Source organism: Lissotriton helveticus, chromosome 2_2, assembly GCF_964261635.1.
Source record: "Lissotriton helveticus chromosome 2_2, aLisHel1.1, whole genome shotgun sequence".
Lineage (NCBI taxonomy): Eukaryota > Metazoa > Chordata > Amphibia > Caudata > Salamandridae > Lissotriton > Lissotriton helveticus.
In genome coordinates, this window is record NC_136060.1 from 370,259,688 (window position 1) to 370,276,449 (window position 16,762).

A 16,762-nucleotide genomic window follows, 5' to 3' on the forward strand; every position below is an offset into this window, starting at 1 on the left:
TCAAAGATGATCAAGAAGTTTATCTGAATGGAGAGGAATGCACTGAGACGCCAGATCATTCACTAATGTGTAGGCACATACAGTTACACGGTTCATGCAACAAACACCGACCAAATATGGCTTGCGTGTTGCAAGGCACGCCAGTTCCTGCTATCATCCCCACGTTCAAGTTGTTGGAAAATGGTAGTTATTTGATGCTCAATAATGAAGATTGTTCTGGGTTAATTAAAAGTATTCCTTTTATCGTAACAGTAAATGAACGGGTTATTTGCTGCAGAAATGTTCTATTTCCTCCCACACATGAACATAGGGAGTTTTCAATCTGGCCACAAATACCAACCTTGGGAGCACATTTCAACGGCATGGCAAGAATAAGAGCTCTTTTGTCTCAGAGAGAGGTGGCCTTGAGTTCGGCCCGTGAAACTTTCGTGCTTCACATAGCGAACACCCGTACAGAGGTGCAGACCCTTTTAAATACTGATTCGCCTTTGCATTTCAGCGACATGGTTCGGACTATCTTTAACGCGTCCTCCACAAAGGCCCTGGCGCACTTTTTGAAAGTTGTTACCAGTGGTCTCGTGACTTCATTTGAGAAAATCTTTGGAGTCTTTCATTCTATTTTTTCTACTCTGCTTCGTGGATTCCCATTTTTACTTGCATTACCAGCGGACGCTCTTGTGCTTTTTTACATTTTTAAATATGGATGTCCCTCCTGTGCAAGCTCCCGCCCTGCAGCTGCTGACACTGTTCCGCAATCGCATGCTAGAATATTATGGCACAATGCCGTTGGCGATATTAAGCACGGCATATGGATTATCTTTTCGATTCTCCTACTTCACCTGTGTCCAGCCTGTATTTCACTGCCTGACCTGTGATTTCGATTGGGCCATTGATTTGTGTCTCTGCGGACCGGTTTCTCCTGACGTCGACTTTAATCAGCTGATGACTCCTATCATTACTCACGAGTTGGTTTGTCCTGGCGAAAGGATTATGGCTGTGGCATTGATGCATGGACTAATTGGTCCCTGGAATTTACTGGCGGCAACACAGTCTTTCTTGGAACAGAGCTTTCTTGAAAACCCACCGAGCTGTCCTCTGATGGTGATAGAGGATCCGGTGCTGGGAGAGCACGTATGTTCTTTTCCGCTTTTAAATTGGATGGCTGAACTCTTTTCGGATGAAGACGGTGACTTCCTATTGGAGGCTGTTGCAGCTTATTTTGCATACACAGTTATGTCATAGACCTTTTTCATGTTTGATATGCTGAGTACTAGCATTTCATTGACAATTCATTGACTTATTTGTCAAGTTTTTATTATTTAGCTTGCCTATTGGCTTAAGCCTCGATAAAGTAGTTGGCTGTTTTATTTTTCTTTAGCATTAAATTTTCCTAGTTTTTAATGTTTTACCTTGCGGACCGTCCACATATAAAGTTGCAATCTGCTCTCATGAGATGGCACTTCTATTATCTTATTCAGTTCGTTTCCGGATCATGGGGAGGTGTCATCTAGGTCCTGGATATCTTTACACCGTGTTAAGTTAGCATGGGCTCATTACCGGTTTAAACGCCATTTTTCCTTTTTTGCAACTTCTGCACACGACACTTAGTTGTTGCTTTAGCTTTCAACCTAGTAGTTCATCGTGGTTTACATGAGAATAATATGTTATTGCTCTACTATCTGCTTTGCTTGTTAAACTATATCTGTACAGCGAGTGCTGAAGTTTCAAGAACAACACGATACAGAATTGTTATGAGGTCTGATCTCCACGACTTCATACTCATAACATAAGTGCAGCTTCTGCCAATTCTGGGCATGAGGCGGGTTTTATATTGCTTTGCCGAACACACATACACAACAGTTGATGCGGTTCACATGAAGAGAGAGCTGGTGTATGCTGATGTGATTCCTTCAAATCTAAGACACTAAAGTATGGGCACGCCCTAAACCAACACAAACAGACCTTCTTAGCAAATAATATAATATGTGTATTAGGGAGGGTGAGATATAAGCAGCCGCGGGCCGTGGAGGGAGTTACGGTGGGGCAGGGAGGCGGGGAGGGGCAGGGTGGAGCCCTCTCCACCCTGCCCCTCCCCCTCCCCGCCTCCCTGCCCCACCGTAACTCCCTCCACGGCCCGTGGCTGCTTATAAGTGTTGCTAACTCTTATTCATTTACAGCATGTTAACATACTGTCACCATTCGCTTTCTATGTACTAGTAACTATGCTGGTAATTTTGCTACTGATAATATGTGTACTTGTATTATCTAAGATACTACGCCTGAGAAGACGGCATTCGTAAATAAACATTTCAAATACACATGTGTTCTTCTTAACTCCATGTTCTGGTTTCTAAGAAATATATAACGACCGACTGTTCATGAGTTCCACGTATCCTGAGGTACTATAAGTTCATATTCTGGATTGTCTAAACATTGAGAGTTTGTTATATCCAATGTGACACTGTACCTAGCTTACTAAGGGGTTTTTGATTACTAAGGTGAGTTTTGGGACACCCTAATTCGCCGAGGTTCCAATCCTCTGTCCACAGTTCTGTGTGAGAACAGAAACCCTGCGACAGGGGCACCCCCGACCCTTGCTGGAGCTTCATCACACTTGCGATACAACTCCAGCAATGCGCCACCTTTACGGCACAGATACATCACGCATCTGTGCTGTTTTTGCCCCATGATGCGCCGCATTGTAAATGCAGCACACCATAGGTGACGGAACAGCGGCACAGAATGACTAACACATCCCTGGTGATGCGCCAGTCATCATAAATCTATCCCTATGCTTCTTATCTTGTTAGAGATGAACCGCCATATGTATCATCAAAGTTTTTTGCATTTCCTAAAGAGCGAACTTTAAGGAATAAATAGCGATTCTTTACCATTCCTAGTTTGCGATGAGCTATTTGCTAATTACAAATTACCCATTCATTTCCTTCATTTCCATAGGGCGGTTGGACTCACTTTTAGCTCGAACGGCTGAATGGATTTCCACGAAACTTGGCAAAATTGTAGGGACTGGTAGCCCGATGTGCCTTTGCTATGTCTCAAGATATATGCTCCAGTGGTTTTTACGAAAATTAACTTTGAAAAATATATATTGGGCTACATTGGCCTATATATATGTTGGAGACCAAATGTAGCCCAATGTAGCCCAATGAAGCCCAATGAAGCCCAATGTAGCCCAAAGATGGCCGCCAGAGACAAAAAAAACAAATGTAGCCCAAATATCAGCCAGATGTAGCCCAACTATAGCCCAGTGACAGAATGACCAATCAGCTTCGCAAACCTCCGTTACGCGAAGCGGAGCGCTGTTACAGATATATATCTTTTTTTGAACGTTAATTTCTCAAAATCCACTGGAGCACATATATTGAGACCTAGCAAAGGCACATCGGGCTACCAGTCCCTAATATTTTACCAAGTTTCGTGCAAATCCATTCAGCCGTTCGATTATTATTATTATTTTTTTTTTTTGCCCCGCGGGGCCCTTTTAAAACCTCCATATCAAACCTAGGGGGTCAGCGATGATCTACTATGCCCCCTTATGGTCATTTGCCCCTTCGCTTTGGCCTCCTCTTGTCTCTCGATCCTACCGAGAGACAAGATGGCGGCCGCTACGGACTGTTTGGAATGTTTACAGACGCCGGAGAACCAATCAGCTTCGCTTCACAAAGCTCCGTTGCGCGAAAAGTACGCGTACTGGAGCGCTGCCCGGTCCGCTGTTACAGATATATATCTTTTTTTAAACGTTAATTTCTCAAAATCCACTGTAGCACATATATTGAGACCTACAAAAGGCACATCGGGCTACCAGTCCCTACAATTTTGCCAAGTTTCGTGCAAATCCATTCAGCCGTTCGGGCTAAAAGTGAGGCCAACCGCCCTATGGAAAACTCAATGTTAAAAACACGTTTTGGGACCCCCCTTTTTTCTCGACCCCCCCCTGGACGAACCCCCCCCCCAATTTTCAGGGGCTGCTCAGAAACCAAATGTGCCATTTTCCTGAAAATTTCAGCCAATTCCGTCCACAAACGCCAAAGTTATTTGACATAGAATTTTCAAAAATCCCATAGAGAAAAAATCCTAACTATATATACCTACTGGCGACCGCCAGTAGGTAATACACACATATATATATATATATACACACACATATATATATATATATATATATATATATATATATACACACACATATATATACACACACATATATATATACACACATATATATATATATATATATATCTCCACCACTTTTCTTCACAAGGAAGTTGACCACCTGGCTCTATGGTTTCAGGATTTTACGCCACTGTAGAATCAATAGCTTGGTCAAGTAGGGTTTGCTGATGGGTCAAGATGGCCATATAATCATGTTATGTCAAAGAATTTGGCGTTGATCAGGTGGCTGCTTTGCAAATATTGGCTAAAGGGATGTTGGCTAGGAAGGCTATAGTAGTGGTCTTTTTGGAAGTAGAGTAGTGCCTAGGAGTGGCGTGGAGGACCCTCTTCATCTTGAGAAAGAAAGTCTGCCACAAAATCTGACTGGGAAGAAGACTGAAAGCTACATGGTCCGGTTAAGATGGAAGGGCAACACTACCCTAGAAAGGAACTATGGGTTGATTCTAAGAACAACACTATCCCTGTGGACCTCTTACCTTCGGTAACGCTTTTTCTGGTGGATACAGAATTTGTCTGTGGATTCCTCACCTTCTGAATTTCCTCTTGCGCAGCATTACACAGTACATTTTTTCATAGCTCTCCCACGTCGATGAGGACGTCACAATGATACAGCTCCGCTCGCGACTCCATGTGACATAACTGGAGCCATAAGACCTTGTCGGCATGCTAACGTCAGTTCTACTTATTCCATCCACGCCTTCGAGGCGAACAGGTGAACCAACATTATTTCACAGTATACAACATATGCATAAATATACACAGTATACGATTAAAAGAAAGACAACTGGAAATTCTAAAATATAGACTTTTTCTAGCGACAAGCATCATCTCATTTCAAATGAGAATGAAATCTAAGAATTTCATACCCAAAATTATTTTTGCTATAAGTAGGCAGACAATGGGGAGGCGGGTGGGTCAGTGAGGAATTGCGATTCTCCTATTAACATGACCAGAGAATCTGGATTTCATTTAAGACACAGTCCATTTTTTCCAGATGTTATTATATCTGTAGTGAGTTCCTGGTGCCCACGATTCACCGAGGAGAGTGACAGCAGATGACGAAAGTCCAGACAATTGGTTAGATTGCCTCACACTTTCCAGGCAAGAACGTTCAAACTCCCCGAAAGAACTAGGTGGTGATCCTCTCAGTTTGCGTTTAGAACCAGGCCTTTTGTTGCAGGAATCAGGAAAGGGATATCACAAGACAGTTCCAGAGCTGTGGGGAACCACGCTTGAGAGGGCCAGAAAGGAGTTACCAGGACCAGAGAGCACTGTTCCTGCCTCACTTTCTGAAGGACCCTCTGTATCATTACGAATCGGTAAGGAGCCCATGATTGGAGAAAGGCGTTCACTGCTAGAGCGCCCGGGTCTGGCATTCAGCTGAAATATTGAGGGAGCTGGAAAGTCAACCGGCTGGCAAAGAGGTCCACGTCGAAAGGGCCCCAGAACAGAGACAAAGAATTGAAAACGTTCACGTCGAGTTTCCAATCGCTGAAATCTTGAAGAAATCTCGAGTTCCAGTCCGCTGAGAGGTTCGATTTCCCGGGGAGGTATTCCGCCCTCAACGAAATCTTGTGTTCCAAACAGAACATACAAAATTTCTTTGCCAATTCTGAAAGGTCTGGAGATCTCGTTCCACCAAGGCGGTTGATATACGAGACTGCAGAGACGTTGTCCATCTTCAAAAGAACGGATCTGCCCTCAAGAGAGTGTCTGAAACTCATTAGGGCATAGAGACCGGCAGTCAACTCTAAGAAGTTTATATGGTGGGATGATTCTGTTTGAGACCATACCCCACCGGTGTCTTGGTCTAGGAGGCGTGTCCCCCAACCATGAAGGCTGGCGTCTGACTCCAAGACAAAGTCTGGAGTCGAACCGAAGATCGCTCTTCCGTTCCAAGCATCCAAATTGTCTAGCCACCAAGAAAGTTCCAATCTCGCTTGATGATCTAGGGAAACAGGATTCCCGTACCATAGGCCTGACGTGAGGACGTTGGCTTTTACTCTCTGGAGGGCACAGTAGTTCAGGGGACCTGGGAAGATCGCTTGAATCGAAGAAGAAAGTAAACCCAGGAGTCTGGCCTACTCTCGGAGAGTTAGGGATTGCTGTTTCAGTGCAAACCTGATTTCCTTTCGAATTTTGGCAATTTTCTTTTTGGGAAGTAAGAGGAGACATTTGGAGGTGTCTACGGTGAAACCTAGGAACTCTAGAGACTTGGAAGGGGAAAGAATGGATTTTTCTTGGTTTATAATGAAGCCCAGATTCTCTATGAGATTCATGGAGATGTTGAGATCTTTCATGAGCTGGGAACGAGTTTGACACATGATGAGGATGTCGTCCAAGTAGATAATGAGACGAATACCTCTTGCTCTTAGGATAGAGACAATTGTTCTCATGACCTTGGTGAAGCACCAAGGAGCAGATGTGAGGCCGAGAGGAAGGGCCTGGAACTGAAAGAGGCGACCGTCCCATATAAATTGGAGAAAGGCTTGATGATATATTGCCATAGGGATGGTAAAATAGGCTTCCTTTAAATCCAACTTGACCAGCCAGTCTCCTTGGAGGAGAAGGTCTCTGAGAAGATGGATGCCCTCCATCTTGAAATGTTGATAAACAAGGTATTTGTTTACCTACCGAAGGTTTATCACTGGTCTCCAACCTTTGTCCTTCTTCTCGACTAAGAAAAGTGGATAAAATTGTCGGTTGGAGAGGTAGAAGCCTCCACCACTGGAGCCTCTTCCTCTTCCAGATGAGAAGGGCCGAAGGTTTCTGCAGCCGGAAGAGCGGCCCCTTCTTCCGGCCGGACCAAAAAGGTTTGTAGGGAATACACGTTTCATGTTATTCTGAGCTTTATCCAAAGCAGTGAAAGTTGCGACATACTTTCCAATTGTTTTGATCATATCTTCTCTGAAGAGGAGACCTTTAGGTTTATTTGAAGGTTCTTCCTCTGCAAGATCCCCTAGTTTTGGGTTAATTCTATTAAGGATAGTCTTCCTCCGCTCGATGTTAAGAGCAGAGTTGGCGTTGCCTAGAAGTACTATTGCCCTCTGGCTCCAGCCTCTTATTAGATTAGTATCAAGGGGCGAATTAGAGATGTGCTAAGTCCAGGATTCTAGTAAGGGGGCCTAGAAGGTCAAGGAGACGATCCTGACAAGCCTTAAGGGCACTTTCAAGGCCTTTTCTGGGATCCTTACCCAGTTTGAATAAAAACTTTGAGGTCAGGATTGAGGTTGGGTGTTTGGCAGACTTTATCTTCAATGAATGGCCTAGGGCATACCTCATAGTATTGCGTGTTTCTCTCTCAAGAGAGTTTCTCAGCCATTTAGTCACAAACTTTGCGACGTGGTCGTGTGGGTACCATCTGGAGCTGTTAGGGTGGGAGGTATTGTTCAGGGAGAACATTTCTCCACCTAGAGGGTCAAGAATCGCGTCTTTTGAGGAGGGGGAAGAGTCTGCCTCCGAAAGTGTATTAAGATCCAAATCATCTAAGTCCTGCTCATTGGGGTCAAGAAGAAATTCATCAAAGGGGTCGTTGAAGATCTCGTCTTCGTCTGAGCTAGAAACAACAGGTGCACTGTCAACAATTGTGCATAATGTAGCCTCCTTGTCTTGTAATGAAATCCACAGGCAGATTCTGTATCCACCAGAAAAAGCATTACCAAAGGTAAGTAACTTGTTCTTCTGATGGATACATGTGCTTGTGGATTCCTCACCTTTTGAATTGAATCCCCAAGCAGTTCCGTCCCTGGAGGAGGGCCTACCTACACCAAAAAACCCTGCGGCACAGTCACCTCTGAATCTAAGAAGTAATGCTTCACAAAAGTGTGGAGGGAGGTCCAAGTTGCCACCTTTCAGATGTCTACAACAGGGACACCTCTAGCCAAAACTGAAGGAGAAAACTTAGCTCTAGTGGAATGAGCTCGAAAACCTTCAGGACACTCCTTCTTGGCCAAGGCGTGGCAGATCTTGATGCAGAGGATGATCGTTCACTTGTGGAAAGCCTTGCCCTTCATTTTTCCCATGTATCCAATGAGGAGTTGGTCGTCCAACCTTAAGTCTTTAGACCTGTCCAGGTAGAAGCTGACTGCCCGCTTAGCTTCCAGGCGTTGAAGTCTCTCCTCCTCCTTAGAAGGGGGAGGGGGAGGGGAGGATAGAAAGTGGGTAGAGTGATAGATTGCCCTAGGTGGAAAGGAGTGAAACAGACCTTCCATTAGCTCTGGTCCTAAGAACCATCTAATCTGCATGATTAGAGGTGAAAGGAGGCTTAGAACTAGGAGCCTGTAGCTCACTAACCCTCCTAGCCGAGGTAATCACAATCAGAAAAATTGTCTTGAATGATAGAAGCCTCAATGGACAACTATATAGAGGCTCAAAGGGGTACCCAATCAAGAACTAAAGTTAAATCCACTGCAGGCATAATAAACGGAGTGGGAGGAAACCGGTTAGTGAGACCCTTAATGAATCTCCTGCCTATAGGAGACTTAAACAACGAAGGTTGGTCTGTTAAGCAAAGAAAGTCTGACAAGGCAGACAAGTAGCCTTTAACAGTTGCCATAGCACAACCCAGCTGAGCCAAGGAAAGAGTGAAACTCAGAATATCTGACAAATGGGCCTGAAAATGATCTGTTGATCTATCTCTGCACCATTTAACAAACTGTGCCCACCTACCAGAATAGACAGATTTGGTGGAGTGTCTTCTGGACGATTATATAACATCCACCAAATCCGCTGGGGAAAATAACTCAGGTTGCCCCATTCAATCTCCAGGCATGAAGGTGCAGGCTCTGGAGGTGGGGGTGTAGAACCTGCCCCAGCGACTGCAAGAGGAGGTCTGTCCTGAGATGGAGACTGATCGGAGGGTGCAATGAGACGTGAATGAGGTCTGTGTACCACACCCTTCTTGGTCAATCGGGGGCGATCAATATGACTTGGGCTCGGTCTTGATGAATCATCCTCAGAATCAAGAATATGGGAAGGAATGCGTAAAGAAGCTGTGAGCCCCAATCTAATTAATATGTGCCCTCCAACCGTCCCCGCATCGGATACTGGAGACTGCTGAACGACGGGGAACGCGTTCTCGTGAGTGGCAAACAGGTCTAGCTGAGGAAACCCCCTCATCCTCAAAATGTGATGGACCACCTCCGGATGAAGACGCCACTCATGATCGGCCAAGTATTGCCGACTGAGACTCTCCGCACGCACATTCTGCACGCCATCCAGATGATTTGCAATTACACAAATCTGATGGCCCTGAGCCCAGGATAAGAGCCCCAGAGCCTCTCTGCAGAGACAAAATGACCCTACTTCTCCCTGTTTGTTTACGTACCACATCAAGGCAGTGTTGTCAGTCAGGGCCTGAACTGACTGACAGCGGAGGGAGGGGGAAGAATGGCTTGAGCGCCAAACGCATCCCCCGCGATTCTAGAAGATTGATGTGAATCAATCTCATCTCTGAAGACCAAAGACCCTCGATCTCTAGAACCCCCAGATGAGCATCCCACCCCAGAGTGGAGGCATCCGTTATCACTGTGGCCACCGGAGAGGGAGGTTGAACCAGCTTCTCTTGAGACAGGTTGCCTGGATCACTCCACCAGAACATCTCCGCTCCAGTGTCTCTGGAGATTATGACCACCTCGCTGAGATCCCCGTTGTGTTAAAAGCCCTGCCTCCGGAGGGACCACTGGAGTGCCCTCATGTGCCAGCGTGCATGGTTTACCAACAATATGCAGAAAGCGAACAGACCGAGCAGGGGCAGAACCTTCAGGACTGGAACAGCCGTCCCATCTTTAAACATTGGAATCATAGCTTGGGTGTCTAGAATCCTCTGAGGAGGCGGGAAAGCCCAGCTCACAGTAGTGTCCAGTACTGCCCCTATGAGCAGGTTGCGCTGGGAGGGTACCAGGTGCGATTTGGGTACATTTATCGAAAAACCCAAGTCGAACAACAGCGGTGTTGTTACTTGAAGATCATGAAGCACCATCTCTGGTGACCTTGCCTTAAGCAGCCAGTCGTCCAGATAGGGAAACACAGGAATCCCCAACCTTCTGAGATGTGCTGCCACCACAGCCATCACCTTGGTGAAGACTCGAGGTGCAGTAGTAAGACCGGTTACAATAGCGATCGATAGGCTTTGACCAGCTCACGATCGTGCAACATGTTGGACTCCACCCAGCCCAAGCACTGCAGGAACGAAGTATGCACCAGTCCCCCTTCCCCTGCCCACTGGCCACCCACAAGATAACCACTGTGGATGCACCAATGAACCTGAAAAGAGGGTGGTAAATGTAAAAGACACCAAGTCTTCCACCCTTAAGGCACGATAGGACACAGCTCCCTCCTCCACGCTTCTGCACCTATAAAGAACAAAGGAAACTCCTTGCATAAGTTTACGTTACAACACACTGTACTACCCCACCTCTAGTGACCATGTCCTGCCACAACATTCACGATGTCTCTTACCAGTGGGCAGTGCAGGCTCAGCTCCGTGAAGGCTTTAGGCATTGAAAGAACGACGTGATGAATCCAAGAGAAAAAAGAACTCTTGAAATAACAGGCCAATCAGGATCTATCGTGCACTATGTCCTTCGTTTTAGACTTTATGCTCACGAGAGGGGAAAAAGGACTAAGACGACAAAAATGTCTATGCCAGAAAAAAAAACCTTCGTTATTTATCCATGTTCGTAAGGGAAAGGGACTGGGGTACCAAGAGCTTCGGTAGGACCGGGATTCCCAGCGTCTAGTAAACAAAACAGCCCTTCGCGGAGTGACCCAAAACGTCACTACCGGCTGAACGACGCGGATAGGCGTCCAAGTGAGGAAACGCTGGAAGTCGACAAACGCCCTGCAAACTGCCAGCGTCCTCCCCAGATCCAGGAAACCATAAAGGGCACAAATCAATAGCACGGCAAGGCGAACGGGAGCCCCCGAACCACCATGAACGCACAGTTAACGCTGGGAAAAGTACAGAAGGGACACACACAAAAATAAGGGGGAGTGACAGGACAGGAAAAAGCGGAACCTGCTACTAACTATCTACAAAGGGAAGGCAGTCATAAGCAGGGGAAGAAAAAACAGGAACAACTACTCCTCTCACGAGCCCGTGAGGAGGAGGAAAAATGGAACCCAGGACAGCAGGTAATATCCAGAAGCAACAGCAACCAAGAGACCAGGATACCGGAATCCACACAATGGCAATAACAAGCAATGAGGTAAAGGTAGGACCAACATTTATCCCACCGCCCACAGGTCATGTGATGTCAGTACATGGTCACTGAGAGAGGACTAGCCCTGAATCCTAACACAACACAGGCTCGGTCCGTTTTTGTGAATCCAGATGGCTGATTTTTGCAAAATCGCGATGTTTAACACCAGTCTAATATGGCGGCCATTCTGTTGATGGCTTTTGTAGTCCCTTTGCTATGTCTACCAACGAGCTCCTTAAAACCGGCGTGCCCGAGTGCACGGTTCTATCGTCTGAAATTATCGCGGCAGTAGGAATTTACAGGTAAGAATTCTGCAGGCTCGATTTGCTGGTTGCCGCTCTCTAGTTCTGTTGTTGAGAGGCTGATGCATGGCTAGCTATGTGCAGCATGCACGATTCTCTTCGATAGTTTGCCCTGCAGTTGATAGGCTAATGCACAACTATTTATGTGCCGAGGCGTGTAGGTATAGAGAATTTCGGTCCCTTATGGATAGATGCATTCAGTGGATCCTGATTTCGACCTGTTGTTATGATTTACTCTTATTTTTAATGTGATGGGTAGTCTGCTGGTGGCTACCTGGTGCGGTAACGATTCCCACACATATTAGGTTTAAGTAAATTTCCATGCAAATAGGATAGATCCCAGGGTCCCCCTTGAGGATTTGAATTTGTGCTGTTGTAGGAAGTCTGCTGGAGGCTACCTAGTTCGTGTTTTATGAACTCATGAAAACCCACGATTTTTCTGAAAACTATTATAAGTGACCTCTTTTCTCTCGTAGACCTATTGCTGGGTGCTAAAACGATTGACACGTCTAGGATGGGGGACTAAGTTTCTACTCCACTAGCACACACATATAATCAACAGGGAGAATTAATGTTGCATTCCTGTGGTTTGTGAATTTAAAAAGCCTTATAAGTAAGTGGCCCCTGATTAGCATATAAAAAGTGACCCCCCCCTCGAGTAAGGATTGCAATCTCATTGAGTTTTTCTCTATGCAGCAATTCAAAATTGGAATCTATTGTGAGCAAACAAAGAATTAATGTGGTTGCTCTGTTCTGATTTTAAGTACAGGTGAATGTCTTTTTAAATTTTCTGCACAACCAGTGGTGTTGGCTATCCTCACTAAAAGGGATATGGTAATTCTTTCTTCTATGACATTTTTGGTCTTTGGTCCATGTAACTCACGATGGAAGTAACTCTTCTTTCTACTCTTCTTTTTCCTTTTTCCACTCTTCTTTTTCTCTCTTTCTTTCAAGGGAGCCCAAAAATTAAATGTGATTGTATTTATGCTTGCAGACTCCTGACGCTCTGTTTTGTCCTGATGATGACCGCAACTTCTGACTGTGGTGGAAACGCCGTCGGCACAAATGTGGCATATGAATTGTAGAGGGCACATAATCTCTGTATATGTTGCACCCCTTCTTTTATAGCATAATTATTGTTTGCCACTTGTCTGGTTTTTTGTATATGTTTTGCATTTTATAAACCAGCAATTATTTATTGAGCGCATCATTTATAATACATTTGTGATATTTTTCCAAATGAATTGTTGACAGTTTTGATTTACACCTCCACTCTCTTGGTTCCTGTTTTTTCTGCTTTCCCCTCCCCTTTTTTTCTGTTTATAATTGATTTCTCCTGAATTGTGATTTGTTATTTTCCTGAACTGTTGTTTGGAATACTTATTTACTGCCCCTGGTTCAGGTTGGTGGGTTGCCTCTTTGATGTTGAGCCACCACCGCCATCACCTTTGTGAAGGCCTGTGGTGCGGATGTAAGACTGAACAGGAGGACCGAAAACTGGTAGTGTTGAGAACCCACCATAAAAACGAGATACTTCCGATGCGACTCCAGGATGGGAATGTGAAAGTACACATCCAGTAAATCAATCAATCAACAAAATAAAGAAACAACGGTTCTGTCAGGTACAAATCAAAGATGGCGCACAAGCCGCTCCGTCCTGTGGTTGAAGGGTGACTTTTATAAATAGATGGCTGGAATGGCAGTGCCTATAAAAACAGAAGGATGCGCTGTAGAAAGGGACATGGCTGTGTTTTTCATACCTGCTTTCCCCTCCCTTTCTCACTTCCCGTTTTTTCATAAAAAATTATTATTATTGTTTTTCTGTTTATAATTGATTTCTCCTGAATTGTGATTTGTTATTTTATTGAACTGTTGTTTGGAATACTTATTTACTGCCCCTGGTTCAGGTTGGTGGGTTGCCTCTATTGATGTTGAGCCACCACCGCCATCACCTTTGTGAAGGCCTGTGGTACGGATGTAAGACTGAACAGGAGGATCGAAAACTGGTAGTGTTGAGAACCCACCAAAAAACGAGATACTTCCGATGCGACTCCAGGATGGGAATGTGAAAGTACACATCCAGTAAATCAATCAATCAACAAAATAAAGAAACAACGGTTCTGTCAGGTACAAATCAAAGATGGCGCACAAGCCGCACCGTCCTGTGGTTGAAGGGTGACTTTTATAAATAGATGGCTGGAATGGCAGTGCCTATAAAAACAGCAGAAGGATGTGCTGTAGAAAGGGACATGGCTGTGTTTTTCATACCTGAAATGCAGCAAGTGAGTGTGCTGGCAAGCAGGGCCTGGGTGTTGGTAATGCGCCAATGATTGGCTGATTGAGCGGATACTTTTACCGGAGGCGTCTAATAGTTTTAACTCTTTATCTGGAGGGGGAGCATCCCCTGTAGTCTGTGAATTGGCTCTTTTACGGGCATTAGAGATATCCAAAGAGTCTAGTGGCAACTTCCCTTTAATAAACACTGGATCTGAGGGAGCAGGCTTATATTTTGTATTAATTCTGGGGTGAGAATGCGAGCACGCAATTGATCTTTAAAGATATCATCAGCATGTCTCATCATACCTTTAATCATAGGTAGAGTGTGGTTAGACCTTTGTGTACTACTGAGCTTTTCAAATTAGAAATCTTCCTCTAGAGATTCCTTGTGTAATTGTACCCCATGATATTCCACAGGTCTAGCAAGTAATTCTAAATATCCTACATTGTCGTCAGGAGGGGAAGGCTTAGCAGGGTAAAGATCTGAGCCGTTATCTGTAGGTAAATCCATGTTATAATCCTTCCAGGGGTCTATTGGTAAAATATTGTCACCCCCATCTCCATCATCATGAGGTGGAGGAGAGTTAGTTGGTGTAATGTAGGGGAATGTGGTGAAGGAGGAGGAGTTAGTACCTACATTCTTCCTCTACAAAGGTATATGGTAAAGAGTGTCCTCTGACTCAGGTTTGCGTTTGTGAGGTGATTTAGTCTGAACACGTTCTGTTTTTGGATTTATATAAAGTTCTTTTTGTTTTGGGTTCGATTTGTGTGTTGGGGGGTTGAAAATCGGATCCTGTGGCTTCCGAGGAACAGTTTTAGGTTTCGGCATAGAGGATTTCGGTGCTGGGTTCGAATCGCTTTTGGCCGTGGAATGTTTCGGTGCCGAAGGAGGCTTCATTTTCGGTGTTAAAGATTTCGGCTCTGAAGCGGTTTTCCGGCTGAACTGGAGTTTGGCTCAAGGGGTGTTTGGTACTCACGGTAAGCAGACCTTGTGGCAAGCCTTGTTCCATCTCGGAGTCCAATTCCGGAATGGAGACAAGTTCTCCTTGTTCTTCCTCGGTCCCTTGTGCGTCTAATTTGTGCTCGGATTCTTCACCGAAGATATCTGGCGTGTATTTGATGTTTTGACTCTGCATCTCACGACGTCGAGCCAATGATCACGGAGCGTTTTCTTTGATCGAAATGATCTGCACGCGACGCAGTCCTGTTCGTTGTGTTCTGTTGACAAGCACAAGTTCCACACTTTGTGAGAGTTGGTGTGCGGTTATTTGGCGTGGCACTGAGGACAGAATTTGAATGGAGTTCCAGCAACTGCGGAGCGGGCTGACACGGTTAGGCCGGATGGCCTCCTCGATCGAAATAGAGGTTTTCCTTGACAGATACGATACGCGGAGAAGTGGGATATGCGTTTGAAACAATACCAACGCAGGGGAGTGAATTGCGCACCGAGGAGAACCCGAAGAAACGGTTTCTAAGCGCAGCACAGCAATACACGTCCGAAACAGATGGTGGAAAAAAAACAATCTAACAATGGAGTTCATGCCAATGTGCACTATCACCGAAAGGAGGAATTACCTACCTCGTGATGGGAAAGGTTTCTTCGAAGAAAAAACAACTTGCAAACATCCGGACCAAATTCTAGATGGCAGGAGTATGCAAAGCAGGTGATCTACAGCTCACATGCCTCGAACATACATTTTTAGCCGACTGTTCCAGTTTTTATGAGTCCATATCTCCCAGAGTGTACAGAAAGCAACCTGAAGATTGTTTCGGGGAACATGAAGCTTGAGCCACCAAGCTCTTGGGTAAAGGGTGCGCTGATAAAAACGGTGGATCTCCAGGCGCAACTTTGTATCGCCTTGCCACGGTTTTGGATACAGCTGTGGCAGACACAGACTTTAGCCAGACTTCCAGTATGGGTTCCATCAAAGCTTCATTGAACGGAAGCAAATGTTCCATCACTGAAGAAGGAGAGTGAAGAACCTCAGTCAGAATGTTTGATTTGAACTCTGCAGTGGGCAACTGCAAATCCAGGCTTCCTTATAACAGAATGGTAGGAAGAAACCTCCTAAGAAGAAATAGCTTTGGGAAAAGAGAGCTCCCACTCTGGGGATGTATCCAGCCCACTAGCTTCCTAAAGCCCTTCAAAATCATGCATGGGAACCAGTAACTCCTCTTCCTCCGCTTCTTCCTGTTGCTCCTGGAATTCCTTCTCTTCCAGAAGCCTCTGTGCCCCCCTTCGTGATTGTATCTTTGGTATCGGCGGCACCAGACGCGGCGCTGGTGACTTCGGACCTGTCGTTGATGGAGGCCCTTCAGGACAGCTTCCTCCTGGGACGGGATCAGCATCGAGAATCTCGACGTCGGGAGAGGCCAAGTCGGAGTCATTGGCATGAAAGGCATAATGATGGGATATGCCCATGTTGAAGGAAAGCGGTCCCACAGGGCCACCAGGCGCACCAGAAGGGTTAACCGCCCTGGCAAACCTGCCATACATTGCATTAAAAAAATGCAAAGGAGGGAAGGGGTGGGGGGAGGGGAGGGGAGGGGGGTTTTGTATTTGTATTTACTGTTCCTTTGCCAGACACACAATACTACCATGCCGGGTTGTTATCTGATGTTTGTGGAGCGCACTGGCTCATTGTTCTTCCTGTGAAATTAATGAAGATATCTTAACACAAAAAAATGCAAAGGATCCGTACCTGGAGCCGGAAAAAGGTGGGTATTGATCCGGAACCGCCTGGTCTGGAACCGCCCGAGGTTGTAAGGCTAGTTTTGGCTGAGGCG

At 45.5% G+C, this 16,762-nt stretch overlaps 1 protein-coding gene across 4 annotated transcripts in view; it reads right to left on the reverse strand.

The window, feature by feature from the left end:
- RGS12 (regulator of G protein signaling 12) overlaps window positions 1–16,762 on the reverse strand; it is a 760,012-nt gene that overhangs the window by 106,514 nt on the left and 636,736 nt on the right. The window lies entirely within an intron of this gene.